We start from the raw sequence: 14,419 nt of genomic DNA, 5'->3' as shown, positions 1-14,419 counted from the left end.
AATTCCATTCTTCCCTCAAATATATGCCACACATCTACAAACTGCACTCCCTTCTCCACACACAGCTCTGCTAGCTTGCCATTCATGATCTTGCTCTCTGTCTCAATTCATTGTCATACTTTGGCAACACACTAACAACTTTCCCACTATACTGTTATCTTTCATGCTCCTCAATAACCTCCTGATATCCATCCTTGCATTCTCCTTCTTTCCAACTAAATCATTTGTTCCCACAACTGCCACTAACTCCTTTTACTCATTTCCTCAGGAACAACCCTCTCTCTGTTGTTCCTGTAGTCTTACTATCTCTCATTCTGCAACACCTTTCTTCTGTTTCCTCATTCCTATTTCCTTTTGCCTACACTGAGCTATTAAAAAGAAACTGTTATACTAAAATGCAAGCAATACTGCCAACTGTTACACAAAATAGCACTTATCATTTTTAGAGCTCTTTAACAGTGATATGTATATATGGCAGCCTTCTATTATCGTTAATAGGACTATGTTATTTTTTGCTTGGAGATTGGTGAATGACTGTAATGGATTGCCAGAGATACTCATGGGTGCTCTTACAATGAATGAGTTTAAGGAGATGCATGAATAATGGTTAGTCTGGGTCCCAGCAATGAGTCTTTAGACTCCATTGAGATGCTCATAATTATTATTATTATTATGTGACACCTCCAAAGAGTCCAGAGACACATCAAGGGAGGGCACTCTACTCTCCAACTTTCTGTTTCTACCATTTAATCTACCAACTTCACAGTACTACTACTACTACCATCATCATCTACATACAATGCCATCTACCGCCAACCACCACTAGTGTTTGTTTGCCTCTAAATTACATGTGTTCTCAAGGCTGATTTGTCTGTACATTATGATTAAAAATCTGAGTTTCCAGGAGAGAAAACCCTGCTAATAATAATAATATTGCCACTGGACACTGGATTGTACAGGAAGATATTATTATTATTATTATTATTATTATTAAGACTCCCACATTATCAGATCTTATATTTCTATCTTCTAAGGCACTTTTTACTGGGTCAATTCACCTATATCTTGGTCTTCCTCTGGGTCTTTTTCCACCCTAGCAGAGAACATTTGTTTTGCTAATCTTTCCTCTCCCATTCTGTTTAAGGGACCATACCACTTGAGATTAGCTCTGCTAACACATTTCTGGATGCTAACGATGTCAAATGTTTTCCTAATATCCTCATTTTTAATATGATATTGCCATCTGTTCATGTCCCTAATCTTTCTCAGGACTCACATATCTGTGGTCTCTAGTCTTCAGTCAAGTGTTTTATTTCTAAACCAGCTCTCAGATCCATAAGTTAAAATTGGTTTGAACACTGTCTTGTATACAGCTAATTTAGTTTTGACTAATTTCTCTCTTATTCCATATAAATTTATTCAGTTGACTTCCTACCATACCGACTTTGTTGATTCTATTGTCTATTTCCATATTTAATTTACCATCTTCATTAAAAATTGTGCCTAAGTAGCTGAAATGTTTTACTTGTTCTATAGACCTTAATGATGGTACTGTCTCTTGCCAAAAGAGCAAGCCCTGCCTTGAACCCACTGATTCACATGAAAACTTGATTCACAGTTTTCAACACTCACCACACTTTCAGGCAATGCATTCCATTCACCAATCACTCTCCACCCAAAGAGCCTGCTTCTCATTCCCCTTCTCACATCTTCCTCATGGATGGTCTCTAGTTCTCCTCTTGCCTCTCTCTACTCTTGAAATATCTTCTTCACATTAATCTTGTAATAACCCCTCACCAACTTATATGTCTCAATCATATCCCCTCTTCTTCTTCTATTCAGAAGGTTCTGTAAGTTTCATTCCCTCAAGCTCTTCTTATATCTCACATTCCATAGACATAACACTATCTCACTAAACCTTCTCCATTACATCCTCATTCCCCTGAACACCAGGTGGCCAAATCTGTGCATAGTAGTCCATATTCCATAAATTGGCCTGATCAAAGCCTCATACAGGAGAACCATAACCTGTTTGGTTCTGCATGTCAATGTCCTTCTCATTATTGCCATAATCATTTTGGGATGGTCTTATACTTTAGCAGTGTGACCCCTAAATGCCAGGTCTCTGTCCACCATCACTCACAGATCTCGCATCTCCTCCACCTCTTTCAGAATTTCTCCATTAATTGTATACTCTGCATCCCAACCATTCCTACCAAATTTCAAGACACTTTGCAACATTAAACTGAAAGCTCCAATCATTTGCCCACTCACACAGTCTATTCAGATCTTCCTGCAAGGCCACAATTATTATTAGTAATAGTACTGATGCTGTACCTCTTCAAGTGGAATTGAATAAGCTGGAAGGTTGAGAAAATTAATGAGAGATGTCAGTTTTAACAATCTGAATATAAGGTTTTGAAATTGAGGATCCAGAGATCAGAGGCTATGTATTCTCTTGGCAGAGCTCTGTTAGAAGAAATGGAGGCAGCTAGGGAGTTCAGTGTGATGGTAGATAGAAATCTGAAGTTCAAGGGACATTTTTTATTATTATTATTTGCTGATAGTGTAGAATTATTTCTGTATCATGGGATTATTTTATTCTCAGTCTTACAGCTGAAAGTTTTTTTTTTCTTCCAATTAAATGCAGAAGTTATAGTCTTTTTCCCACTTGAGATAATGGTACCAATTCCTCCAAGGGTGCGAACTCTAGGAATTGAAATTCCCAGATGTGAAGAAGCGAGATGGGTAACTAAAAGACGGGTTTTAAAAGAGATAGTCGGCGCAAACAAGATTTATTCTTTCACCCCTTATGGCAGAGGGAAATATTTAATTGTAGTTAAAGATGTGGAAACAAGAGACAAACTATTATAGGGTTTTACTTTTGAAGGCAGCACAGTTATTTCTGTAATGGGTCGGGAGCCAGGTCAAAACAGTAAAAATCGAAAGATTTCCGAATTTCCAATGGAATATATAGAGAATAGTAATGAAATTCTTATACAGACATTTTCGAAATGGGGAAAGATTACTAATATACGAAAGGGTTTGTCAAGTGAAGATCCAAATTGGTTTTCTGGTGATGTCACCTTCACAATGGATATGAAGACACCCATAAGAAATTTTGTCAACATTGGTAAACCTGAGTTATGGTAAACTATCCTGGAGTACATCAATGCTTGCGTTGTGGTTCATACGATCACTTAGGTGGTAACTGTCCCAAATCTAAATGTTTCAGCTGCATGGAGATTGGACATATCGCTAATCGGTGCCTCAAACCCTGTCAGAAATGAAAAAGTTCTGAACACTGTATTAACACTTGTCCTTTTAGAACTTTTGCGGAAAGAGTGGGAGTTCCTGTAGAGCCAATTAGAACACCATATATATCAGAGAGGCATAATGAAGAGTTCCCGGATCTTCCAATTCAGTCTAGTAAAGATGGCGCTTTTAAGCAAACTATGCTTGGTAAAATCACAAAAAGTGTGCAACCAAATCAGTTAGAAATTAGCCCCAAAATTACAGATCTGCAGGAGAAACTTTTCCAGTCAAATACTGATGAAACATCAGTTGAAATTATCAGTAATGAACCTAAAATAACAACTGAACAGGTACACAATGAAATCCAAAAACATTCAACTGTTCTACAAGGAGAAACTGGAGAAGAAACAGAAAAGCAAGTAAGATAACTGAAAGAACTTGATATGCAGGCAAGATCATCAAAAAGAAAAGATGAATTAATGGAAAAAAAATCGAAGATAAACAAAAAAAATTTTAAAAAATGAACTACAACTAAAAGAAGTAATAAAAAATGTAAAGATGGAGAAGGCTGTGGATCATCAAATGAAAACTCTTCAGGCTCAGAAGAGTTTATGGATTATGAAGAGCCAAGTCATTCTAATAAAGAGAAAGCAAGAGATACAATTAAAGAAAATAACTAGCTTCAAAATCAAAAATGATAGCCATGAAATTGAAGTAATGGAAAGGAACTGTAAAAAACTGGAAAACCGTTTACAAGTTACACAATTACTTCTTCACAGATTGAAGACCTCATCGGGTTCATCCAAAATTTAGAAGTTAAAGACTCACTAGTGACACTTCAATAATCATACATCTCCTTTCTGTGTTGCCTCATTAAATGTACGAGGATTCCATAGGCACATTAAACAAGAAACTATATGGAAATTTGTGCAATGCCATAATATCAGGTTTTTGTTTCTCCAAGAAACAAAAACCTGATATAAAGATATAGAAAGTTTAACAGATAGATATCCACTTCTTTCTTATTGGAGCTTTGGAAGATTTAACAGGGCTGGAGTAGGAGTTCTTATTCTTCCCCCCCTCCTTGGGTCATTCTATAATATCCAAAGGGATGCAGAATATATGCAGAAAGGGATGCAGATACTCCATCCAATGGAACGGTTAGACAAAAATTCTTCCAGGAATTGGAGCCATATTTATATGGTTCCCACTACATCATAGCAGTTGGAGACTGGAATTGTATTGAAAAACCCCACATTAGACAGAATAGGAGGACACCCCAGGAGTGGAAAAGTGGGATATTATTATTATTATTATTATTACATCACACCTCCAGGGAGTCCAAAGACTCGTCGAGGGAGGGCATCAACTCTTCGTCCCACTACTCCACCAACATTCATCATCTAACACCAATGCCATCTACCGCCGACTACCACCACTAGTGCTTTCACAGACAATCACAAACATCCATGCCCATGGTGGGATTCGAACCAGCAGCCTTTTGGCTGGAGAGCGGATACGCTAACCACTCAGCCAACCAGGCCATATGCACAGTTAAAAACATGTCTTGACAGTGCTCAACTAGTAGACATATGAAAGATTCGCAATCCTAATCTCCAGACATACCCATACATGAATCAAGGTATTGGTACTCATATTGATTGAATTTATATCTCTTCTTCCCTTATAAATAGGATAATTCAGATAAAACATCTTGACATCAACGTGTCAGATCATAATCCAGTTATACTTAAGTCCCACTGTATGGAAAAAGTAGAGATCTCTTCTGGACCATGGAGACGTCAACCAAATTTTCCGTTGATCTTTTCAACTAAATTCCAGACCCTCTGTTTGAATTCGAATAATGTTACTATTAATAATGTTAATAATGTTTTCTTCTTCCTCTGTTTGGAGTTAATGATTATAAAGGTTCAAAAGCTGAGATTGTTTCTGAATACTACAACACTCTGTGCTTAATTCTAAGACTCCTAAAATACTCTGAAATTGACATTCTTTCCATTAAAAAAAGTAAAATTTGGTATAAATAAATCTTTAATCTCTTTCGCTGTGAAGTTCCACAGTTGGGTACTGACAACAATATTTGCCACGAGTTGCCCCAGTCCTGAAGATACTTCAGGCACAAACTTTGTTTGCTTACACTTTATCCAAGTGTAAATATATAATTTAAAGTTAAATAAATATTATTTTCTTATTATTCTGTGTTGTGAACCTTTAAATAAATTGAGATGAATTGTCAATACATAAGCCTTTCTACTACTCATTTAAGAATTGTTTATTGTTGTTTTTTATAAGGTACAGACAGCCATAATTATCATCTAGCAAAAGAAACAGCATCAATACTCAAGGAGTTGATAGATCATTCCCCCTTCTTATGTAAAAAACACATAACGCTTCATAGACAAAAGCAAAAGCATGCTCAACAAAGATTATTTATTAATCAGTTTTCACCCAGTATTACAGCTGTCTTTACCCATGTGCTACATTCTGGTTATGTCATGGAGAAAAATAATTTTTACGTACAAAAAGAAAGTACATTCATAATGGGCTTGCTGCTGTCCCCTCTTATTGCTAACTTTTATATAGAAGCTTCTTGAGTAATATGCTCTAATTCCTCTCCTTTAAAACCTACAGTTTGGTACATTATTCAGCCACACAACTGCCAAATTTTTAACACCTTCCATAGCTGCCTGAACAAACAATATGAATGCACACAATTTATGATTGAAATAGAAAGAGAAAACTCACTTCCATTTTTGAATACACTTGTTACATATCTTCCTGTCTGTCCTTCACTGTCTACTGCAAGCCGACACGCATACAACCAATATACACGTTAACACTTTGTACACCCTTCACAAAAACTTGGTCATTAACACTCTTAAAAACAGAGCAATATCAATTTGCTCTAATGAGCAAGCTCTTAAGAATGAATTGCAAATTATTAGCAATATGTTTAGAACCAAGGGCTATAACAAAAATACCATTAATAAAATTCTTCACAAAACTACACACCTAAAAATGGAAGTAATATAGATTACAGTTAAACCATGGCCATTCCATATATTAAAGGAATATCAGGTAAAATTAATAGGCAATGCCACCTTTGCATATGTTACTTGATCTCATACAGAGGTAGCAGAATGTTTTCTGTTAGAAATTTGAGGTTTTCATCTTGTATACAGGCAAATCAATCATGATAATACATGTAATTTACAGACAAAAAAATTCTGTTTGTGATTGATGGCATTTTGTGTTGATGATAATAATGTCATTGTGTATAGTTGAGGATTAAGTAGGGGAAACAATGATTTGCGGCAGAGTAGAGTGCCACATTATGATAATGAGTCCAAGGACTCATCACTGGATGAGTCCTTGGACTCTTTAGAGGTGTCACTTAGTAATAAATTTCCTACAAAACTGTGAAAACATATTCAGTACTTCCAAGGCACTTCCCTACTGGCACACTCTAAAGTATACCGAATCCATTACTTCTGTAACTTAATGGGCTTGTTGCTGTCCCCTCTTATTGCTAACTTTCATACGGAAGCTTCTTGAGTAATGTGCTCTAATTCCTCTCCTTTAAAACATACAGTTTGACTTAGATCTGTTGATGTTTACATTATTCAGCCATGATATCACCATCCTGTTGGTGAAACAGGATGCATGATTCTGATTTGGAAAAAAGAACACAAATGACATGTTAAACTTAACAAAAAAATCATTAAATTTAGCATGTTAAACGTGTTAAATTTACCAAAAGGTAAATAAGGCCTCTGTGATCATGCTCTTAATGCTCTACACCAAACTGATTGGAAAGGATCTTGTTTCTTACATCGTATCAAAACATGGTATATGCAAATTTAAATAAGCCTGTGAAATTTTCATCAACTGCCCTAATGTAAACAATAATGGTCACTTAAAAATTCTAAAAATAAGAATCACACACATTCAACACCCATAACATCTGTTACAAATTCTCCAACAAATCCTAACTTCGGGACCCTAAGCAGTAATTTCAACTTTTATTACATATATCGACCACCACAACCACCAGTACTTTTTATTTTAATTTATCTGTAAGTGGTCTCTAGCCAAAGAGATGGGACTCCATCTTTGATGTAATAGGTTTTTTCATTGCATTACTGAATTGCAATACTGTGTATTGAAATGTAGCTTGTCACTTTTTGTTTATATGAGTGTGATGTGACTTTAGACACTTTGATTCATTTTAAAGCATGGTTGGATGAGATTTGTGTTTGATAGTGTGTTCTCTTCCACGATGAGCCTCTGACTCCACAGACAGATGTTAATAATGATAATAATAATAATAATACTTCACATGATTAGCTTAATATGAAGATCAAACTGTTGGGTAATTATTTTAGTTTATATTAAATTGAAGTTGTTAGTCTAACATGGTAGTTGTCTCCATAATTTTGTTATAAAGAAGTCTATTATGTAAATTGTAACAAATGGGAATGGATACAAAAACTATTCAAATGAAGAGACATCAGAGGATTGCATATGACAGTGCTTAATAAATTCATGTAACATGATTATATTAACTGTGGAAAGGGTACAAAGGCAGATAACAAAGATGGTTTCAGGACTGTACAATGATTCAGCTGAGGGAATGTGGACTGCAGAGTTTGGTGGATAGAAGAAGGAGAGGTGATATGATTGAGACTTTTAAACTGTTGAGAGGTGGTTACAGGGTTGACACTGGGGAGTTCTTTCACTTGGTTGAACAGCGGGAAGGAGTGATGACAAGAGGCCATCCCTGGAAGTTACGAAAGGAAACTGTGGGCAAGAGGGTGAGGAGTGGTTTCTTTGCATGGAGGGTGGTTGAACCATGGAATGCATTGCCTGATGGAGTGGTGAGATGAGAACGGTCAAGGAGTGGTATGATAGACTTTGTGTTTCTTAGGGGGGGGGCCTCCCCTCGATGAGTCTTGATAGACTTTGTGTTTCTTAGGAAGGACCTCCCACGATGAGTCTTTTGACTCCATGGAGGCCTGAATAATAATAATAATATTTTCAAGATGAATAGAAATGAGGGGGGGAAAAACAGAATAATGTACACGAGTGCTAGGAGTATCAGAAACAAAGGAGTAGAGTTTGTTTCCTCGGAGGCCCTAATATGTTAGGACCTCAGATTGTAGGCATTAGTGAGACCTGGCTATCAGAATCCTCTGATGTCTATTTTTAGGAAGGATAGACAGGATAGGATAGGATAGGAGAGGAGTGGGGGGGGGGACATGCTGCTAATGATATTGGATTACTTGAATCAAGTTAGTGTTGAGACCTATCATTGTAGTACTAGTAACAGTATTTCATGTGGCAGTCAGTTTGAAGCGATCTGTTGTGAGGTGGAATCTAACAAGATTCAAATACATATCGAGGTGTTGTTACAGATCTAGTAGGTCGGTTGCTAGTGAAGAAGAAATGCATCATCAAATAGAGATGATGGATGCAAAAAGAGTAATCATAATGGGAGACTTTAATTATCCAAATATTGATTTCGTAGCAGTAAAATCTCATAAGAAGAATGAAACTGAATTTATTGAGCTGTTGCGAGACAACTTCATCAAGCAGCATGTGACAGAAGGAACTCAAAGTCAAAGAGCATTAGATTTGATTCTAGTATCAGAGGGTGTTTCAGTTAAAGACATAACTATTCTGCCTCTGGTTGGTGATCAGGTAGTACTCACTTCGGAAGTGACTAAGTTTAGAAAAGGTTACATGCTGAACTACGAAGAAGGAAATTATGACCAACTGAGGAGTATTAGGATTTCAGCAGAATGGTATTGGTTGCTGGATGGGAAGAATATCAACTGCATGGGAAGCATTTAAAATACTTAAATGATGTAATATTAGAATGTGTCCTGAGAGTTTGAAGAATAAATAGGGTAGGAGTGAAATGGATGTGTAATCTTATTAAACAAGGGATTCATATGAAAATGATGTGGAAGGAATACCGTGTACATAAGAATGATGTCTGTTATGAAACTTATAAGCAGCAGGCTAGAGTAGTCACAACCATTGTACAGAAAGTTAAGTCTGAGTAAGAAAAGAAACTGGCTCTGCAAGCTAAAGACAACCCACAAGAATTCTATCGATGCTGCAAGTAAAAGAAAGAATGAATATATAACTCTTCTGAATGCAAATGCTGTGAGGATAACAGATGCAGAAGAGGTTGTTCAACTAATGAGTGCCCATTTTGCTAAAAGCTATCGACCTGGTATGTGCAACATTGAGTTCACTGCCACCCCTTCACTGGATGAAGAAACTCAGGTATATGAAGAGGAGGTAATAAAGCTGTGCACAAACTGAATAGGAATTCAGCAATAGGGACTGATGGGATATCAGCACGGGTGCTAAAAGAGTGTTCAGCTGAACTGGCTATTCCTTTGACCAGACTATATAATTTGAGTCTCAGAACAGGGAAGATTCTGCAGAAAGAATGTATGGTAATCCCATTGCATAATGGTGGTGCAAAGACCAATGTATCCAACTATCGACCAATCAGTATCTCAGGAGTGGTGGTAAAGATTTTGGAAAAATTGGTTAGGGGTTGCATTCAGAAATGAGTTGACAGCAAATCTCTACTTTGAAATGAACAGCATGGGTTTGCTAAGGGAAGGTAATTTTTTTGACTTGCTCACATTCTGTGATAATGTTACCACTGAACTAGTGGTAACATTATCCATTCCTAGACAAGGGGAATGGATATACAATGATACTTTTGAATTTTGCTAAGGCTTTTGACAGAATATAGCATGGAATACTCTTGTCCAATGTTGCATAAATGGAATACTGTTGGAGAATATGGGATTGGATTATAAAATATTAGTGTGAACAGATGGTTCTGACTGATACCAAAAAGTGATATGTGGGGATGTGAGTCTGCTAGATTTAAGCAGCCTCCTCATGGCAATGGCATACCCTGGACACCTTCGGGTGACTAACTGGCTCATTATGCTATTCCTCCCATCTTGGGCTAGCACTCCAAGATGGGTTAGTTTCCTCGCTTGCAATAATAAAAAAAATATCGGGTCTGACTCTGATTGGTTAGATCCAGGAAACCTGAAGATTGATTCCAACGTTCGGGACTTCTCCTGTCTCTTCAACATTTCTAAATGCCATACACATGCCTGCAAGAATTGTAATCAACTATTTTCTACTGGTACAAGTCATCAGTGTTCCAGCAGGTTGCAATTTTGGATATTCATAATTTTATCTGCCCTCAATGTAATCATGCCTTTACTCCTGCTGTTGGACTTGGAGTGCATCGTTCTTCTAAACATCCTGTTAAAGCCAACACTGCTATCTGCATTGAGTGCATGAAAGCATGCTGGAGTTCAGAGGAGGAGCACATTCTTGCTGCCCATGAAGTTCATTTGGTAGTGGCAGGTGGTAGGAACTTAAATGAGGCTTTGACTGATGTGCTGCCTCATTGTCCTGTTCATGCTATTAAAAGTCATCGAAGACTAGCAGGTTGCAAACAGCTTGTTAATGAACTTACAGAACTTCCTAAGAATGGCAGGATGGGTAATATCTCCATACCCCCCCCAGCCCTGCCTTCTGTTCCTACTCAATATAAACAACCAGTTTCAGCAACAGAGGCTCTGATTTCCAAGTTAGCATCAGCTTTAAACCGTTAACCTTTAGCAGAATATAATCATAGAACTCTTAAAGACATTATTCATGCTCATCTTAATAGGCATGATATCACCATCAAATTTCGGGATTGTTTCCAAAATATATTTTCCGAGTGGCAGCATCAGCCTCAACAACCAAGACATCCCCAGCCTTGAAGTCTGCCTTCACTAGGTGATTGAGGAAGGGAGCTTATACAGAAATGCAAGCCCTATATAAGTAGAATTGCGGGATGTGTGTAAAGACTATACTAGATGAGACATCTCCACCTCACCTCCCTCCGAAGATCAGCACAAAGATTTTTTGGAGTACTGTCTTCTCTACACCATCACCTTATTTATCTGATCAAGCCCAGCCTTGTGTGCTTGGGTCTGTCCCTGAATCAGCCATTTATTCTCCTGCTTCGCATGAAGAAATTGTATCAACTTTGCCTCATAGTAATTCAGCTTCTACCCGGGACAGCTTTCCAGTGTCACATTTAAGGAAAGTGCCAATTCAAATCCTTTGGGTTCTTCTGAATATTTTCCTATCAACTAAAGTTGATATTTATGCCTTATTTACGGAACTCAAGAACTATATTTATCCCAAAGAAGGATGCTGCTAGCATTGCAGATTACAGGCCTATTACAGTTTCTCCTGTTCTTCTTTTACTTTATCATAAAGTGTTAGTCAAGAGCAAAAGTACATCCAACATGACGTTAAGCAGAGAGCCTTTGTCCCTTCAGATGGCTGTGCTGAGAACATGTATATTCTTTCTGCCCTCCTTTCCGATTCATCTTAAGCCTTTGTTTATGGCTTCCCTGGACCTTCAGAAAACCTTTGATAGTGTTTTTCTCTTTCTGCTATTTTAGGAGCACAATCTATTGCAGGTTGTCCAGCTTCTTTTCTTTCATATATTTTAGAGTCTTCTTTTCTTTCATATGTTTTACTCTAATAATTCTCTTACTATTAATATTGTTGCCTGTGCGACTTCTATTCCTGCAGTTTACAGTTTAGAGGGTCACCTTGGTGTTTACCAAGGTGACCCTCTATCCCCCTTTTTCTTCAACTGTATTATCATTGATGAGTTTCTTTGTTCTCTACTTAACCATATTGGTTACTCTCTTGATGCATCTTCTTTTAATGCTATGGCTTTTGCAGATGACCTTATTCTCGTGACTTCCACTAACGTCATGCAAAAGACCTGCACGAACTCTTGACTGAGCAGTCGACGTCTTTCATGTTAGAGGTCTTACCATAAATGTAGAGAAGTCCCGCTCATTAGCAGTTGTCCCTTCATGGCATGACAAGAAGCCAAACGTTAAAAAATCTTGAGTTTTTCCTGTATGATAGGCCATTGCATTGCCTTCCTGTTCTGGAGGAATGGAGATACCTTGGTATCTTCTTTACTTGATACTGATAGAGACTGCATCAGCAGAGCATAAGAAATGGGCTACTCAGCTATATAGCTCTGTTGATGGTGCATCACTTTATGGATCTAATCTAGTGCCTCCCCATCATCAATGGGTATGGGGAAGTTACTAGACTTCTATGAATTTATTGACTTAATCAGGGCTCAGATCAATGCCCAGCCCATGAGGGCCACACACCCTTTGGCCATAGAGGCATTTAATATGGAGACCACGGCATGATGCCGTGGTCTCCATATTAAATAACCGGTTGAAAAACAAAGGTTGGGAGACTGCGGTTGAACCTCACTATAGGACTGCAGCTGGTATTAGAAAGCCCAATTTAATTGCAAAGAAGGGTGAAGGAGTTTGGGTTATTATAATAAATTTAGTTTAATCCTTTATCCAAGTGTAAGCAAATAAAGTTTGCACCTGAAGTATCTTCAGGACTGAGGCAACTCATGGCAAAGGTGGACCAAGCTCTCATCACTCCTTGTCTCAGTATCTCCCATGATGCAAAGCACATCTCCTTGCAGACATGTATAATGCTATGCATTAAGGGAAGGGCCACTACCCAGACTGGTTTCGCCTCCTTATTGAGGTCTCGTCAGTGGGAGTCAGACCCAGAAGTGGTGATACTAAGGCAGAGGCAATGGAGAAGTCACATTTACTTATACTATTATATAATTATTGTTTACTATATACTTATTTATACTATATACTTAATTATTGTTTATTATATACTTATATAATTATTGTTTAATTTTCTGTTGTTGTTTTTTTGTTGTTTTAATTTTTTGTTTGTTTTATATATTATTTTTCTGCATGCATATTGTTTACTAGATTGTCTTTGACTATTTATGTATTGCTGTTACCTTTGTTATGGTGCAATATGACCTTTGCTGTTCTTGTCCCAAAGTACCACAAGCAGACCAATCATAATGAGCAAATAAAAATTAGTAAATGTAATAAAGATATGCTTTTATTTCAATAGCTGTAAATATTTATTTTCTACAATTATCACTATTCATAAAAATATATATATTAAATTTATAGCATACTGACTTAGCTATAGGGCACTTTGTACTTACCTCTAATAGTCTTATTCCTTTTTACCTTATGATAGAATATTTCTATCATAATGCCTTATGATAGAAATATTCAAAACAATTTCTAAAATCTTTACATATAAATCTGGTCCATTTGTAAATCAAAGTAACATGCTTTTAATTAAGGTGAGTGATTCTATTTACAAGGGTGGTCTGAAATGTTCTCAGCCTCGACCAAAGATGGCCACTATCGGCAAGAGATTTTTTTTTCTAAGTTGGTACATATGTCATAAGCATCCATGTGAAATTACAAGTCATTCTATCAAGTAGTTTGTTTTATACAGCTGTCTGAAGCAAAAGTGTTGTCTATATTCCTTGAAATGGATAAAATTCAGTATTGTGTGGTTATAAAATTCTTTGTAAAAGAAGATTTAACGGCAAAAGAAATTCATTCAAAGCTCATAAAAGTTCATGGGCACTCTTTTTCTTTGTTTTTGACAATTATGAAATGGGCTGCCGAGTTTAAACATGGCCGTACCAGCCTTGAAGATGATCCATTGAACGATGGCCAAAAAAGTGTAACAACACCAGAAATCATTGATCAAGTGTACAATATGGTATTGGATGACTGGCAAGTCAAAGTGCATGAAATTGATGAGACTGTAGGCATTTCAAAAGGGTGTGTAAGATATATTTTGCATGAAGAATTGCAAATGAAAAAGCTTTGCGCAAGATGGGTGCTGCGCTTGCTCACAGCAGATCAAAAATGCACTCGCAGTGTTTTAACAAGAATAAAACTGATTTGTGCATCGATTTATTACTATGGATGAAACTTGGATTCACCATTACACACCAGAATCCAAAAAGCAGTCAAAACAGTGGACAGAAGCCTGTTGTTCAGTGCCAAAGAAAACAAAGTCAGTTCCATCAGCACGAAAGGTCATGGCATTGGTGTTTGGGGATGCTAAAGGCTTATTAATTATTTTGAAAAGGGCAAAACAATAACTGGGGAATATTATTGCGATCTTTTAACCAGACTAGACGAAA

At 37.0% G+C, this 14,419-nt stretch overlaps 1 protein-coding gene across 1 annotated transcript in view; it reads left to right on the top strand.

The window, feature by feature from the left end:
• LOC150105173 (meiosis inhibitor protein 1-like) overlaps positions 1-14,419 on the top strand; it is a 335,005-nt gene that overhangs the window by 310,300 nt on the left and 10,286 nt on the right. The gene's annotated exons all lie outside the window — the stretch shown is intronic.

The sequence above is a fragment of the Typopeltis vanoorti genome, chromosome 7 (genome assembly GCF_054136105.1).
Source record: "Typopeltis vanoorti isolate ZY-2024b chromosome 7, IOZ_Tvanoo_1.0, whole genome shotgun sequence".
Classification (NCBI taxonomy): domain Eukaryota; kingdom Metazoa; phylum Arthropoda; class Arachnida; order Uropygi; family Thelyphonidae; genus Typopeltis; species Typopeltis vanoorti.
This window is presented reverse-complemented; position numbering and strand designations above follow the sequence as displayed.